Source organism: Echinops telfairi, unplaced genomic scaffold (assembly GCF_000313985.2).
Source record: "Echinops telfairi isolate 266 unplaced genomic scaffold, ASM31398v2 ScPeMD7_7400;HRSCAF=8409, whole genome shotgun sequence".
Lineage (NCBI taxonomy): Eukaryota > Metazoa > Chordata > Mammalia > Afrosoricida > Tenrecidae > Echinops > Echinops telfairi.
Window position 1 is genome coordinate 49,101,790 of NW_022111300.1, and position 3,006 is coordinate 49,104,795.

Consider the following 3,006-nt stretch of genomic DNA (forward strand, 5'->3'; position numbering starts at 1 on the left):
CCCCACCCGCCCATCCATGTAATCAAAGAGCATTGCCTTTGGGCTGGGTTGTGCTGTGCTCCTCTTTGATGCTGGAACTGAGGCTGGCCTTCCCAAGGGGAAGGGGCGTGCTTTCTAATGAAGCCCCCCTGCGATTTGAGACTGGGAAGGCCTAGGGTCAGGGCAGGAGCTTTCGGCTCCCAGTGGTCATTTGAGTGTGGGGCCAGGGCAGCCCGTGTCCACGCCCCACGCTGTGCAGTGGTTTATTTCAGCTACTTATACAGACAGAGACGGTCGCTTCCCCCAGGACTTTTAGGGGGCTTCCACCAACAGGCACACTACTGCATATGGTGGTATGAGGGGGCTTCAAAAATGTTGTGGAAAAATTCCATTATCTTTTAGTTCTATTTTTCTCATTAACTTTAAGAAGCCCTCTGTGGTAGCTATAAAATCTGGTGTCAACTTGAGAATATTAAGAGTTAAGTTTAGCCTGTCAATCAGGTCTCAGGTTGATGACCACACTTGGAGGCACAATGGAGATAAACAACTCACTGGAGGTCACACACACCCTCTCCCTGCGAGACATTCCTGTTGACAAGTCACATGGAGACACACTGATGAAGCCAGAGCCCTGGAGCTGGAGGACCGATATGGAGACCCACGCCAGCACTGAGATGCTTCCACTACCATTGGATCTACAAGACTTTCCACACACTGGCCTGGGATATTCCTGCATTCTGCATTGCTGTGTGTGTTGCAGGAGTCTGAAGAGGAATTTACAGACTGCTATTAGACATGTGGGCTCATATCAGACTTATGGAGGTGGACTGGACTGGGGTGTTTTCTTAATGTACAATTGCTCTTTGATATAAAGTTCACTCTTACACACGTATGAGTGCCTTGGGATTTGTTTCTCTAGTCAATCCTGACTAACACACCCTCCTAGAGGCTGCCACTGCATAAAGTTGAGTGGGGTGCGTGCCTGGTGTGGGCCTTGCCTGTCTAGGGAGTGGCCACCTCCTCAGAACCCCAAGAAGGTGCTGTGGACCACCCGTGGTCATTTCTTCGCTAATTTGCAAAAGAAAAAAAAGCCTCTCGGCCTCCCGGTGATGTGATGAGCTCCCAGCATGGGAACAAGAAGAGGAGACTGTCTCTGTGGGTGCACCCAGGGTATGTCCTAGGACCCACACTCTGGGGTCCAGTGTCCATGCACAGGTCCCCAGTACCCATATTCTGGGCCCAAGTGTCCATGCACAGGTCCCCATCTTGACACTGGGCCCCAGTATCCACACTCTGGTCTCCAGACATTGGATTCAGTCCGGAGTGTGGAAATTAAACCTGAGCAGCCTCTGAGGGCAGCTGTGGGGGTTGGGAGAGGCCATCTCCCCACCCCTTACTCTCCTCCTCGGCTGATGGGGTCGAGCAGGTGGGCCGGTTGATGGCTCTCCATGCAGAGAACAGGTTGGCCCATCCTTGGGGCGGTATCATTGCACAGCTGTCTGCCCGAGCCAGCAAGTGTGACCTCCTGAGTACCCTCCACTGGGTCACCAGGTCTCACGCAGTGGACACCCGAGGCCATGTGGAGTTGTGGTGGGCACAGAATGAGATGCACCACCCTGTTCATTGCTTTCAGCATGGAAGAGCCAGCAATGGATTTGTATCTTCAGCTAATAACACTGCACTGAACACTGAGCAGGCAGAGCTACGTGATCCAGGAGACACTGCAGCATGGTTCCTGTGCCCATCTGGTCCGCAGGAGAGGAAGACAGTATTCAACCATGTGCTGGTCCATTTGCTCATGAACTCATTGCATAAACAGTGAGTCTGGCACCTGGCATCTGACAGGCCATGAGCAACATACCAGGGATGCGACACCTGCATAAGACCCAGAAGGGAGCCGTGCCTGCGGCCATTGAGCAGTGGCAGGACAGACACTGTGCAGGGATCCCAGTCAGAGAAGTTCTCAGGACCTGAGTGGACCCCAAACATAGTATCCACTGCTGTCAAGTTGACCCCATGCATAGTGACCCTATAGAACAGAGTGGAACTGTCCCAGAGAGTTTCCATGACTGCCATCTTTGCAGAAGCAGACAACTGCATCTTGTTCCAGATGATCGGCTGGTGGGCTTGAAATGCTGACCTCAAAGTTAGCAGCCCACTGTCTTTTCCTAAAGACCCCAACCCCCAAATCCACTGCCACCTAGTCAATTCCAACTCAGAGCGACCCTCTATGGGCTTTCCAAAGCTGTCAGTCTTTACGGGAGCAGAGAGCCTCATCTTTCTCCTTCAGAGTGGCTGGTGGGTTTGAACTGCCACCTTGCAGTTGGCAGTCCAATGCTGGCTGACAGCACAACCAGGAGACCAGCAGGGATTGATTAGGTGGAGAAATCAGGGGGAGCAGAGGAGCTTATGGCCACGCCTGGTCTCTGTGTGGAGTGACACAGTGAGTGAGGGTGGGGGCAGGCTGATGGGTGTTGAAGGCAGGAAGGGACTTCACATAAGCTCCTGCTCAAACTGACACTGTTCTCAGGAATGTGTCAATTTCAGATCATTATGCCACGGTGTGTGTCAGAGAGAATAGCCTGCCATAGATTTCAGGATAGATACCAGGAACCCTGGTAGCATAGTGGTTATGCATTGGACTGCTAACCACAGGGTCAGCAGTTTGAAATCACCAGGCTTTCTGAGGGAGAAAGATGGTTGTTTTCTATTCCTGTAAAGTGTTATAGCTCAGAAACCCACAAATGCAGTGTGTTAGTCTGGGTTGACTGGAGAAACAAATTCATTCACACTCATATATGTGTAAGAGAGAACTTTATATCAAAGAGCAATTATATATTAAGAAACATCCCAGCCCAGTCCAGATCAAGTCCAGAGGTCCTGCATTAGCCCCTATGTCCTATACTAGTCCATAAATTCCTCTTAAGACTCACACAGTCATGCAATGATGCCGAATGCAGGAAGATCACAGGCCAGTGGGTGGAAAGTCTTGTGGATCCAGTGGCAGTGGAAACATCTCAGTGCTGG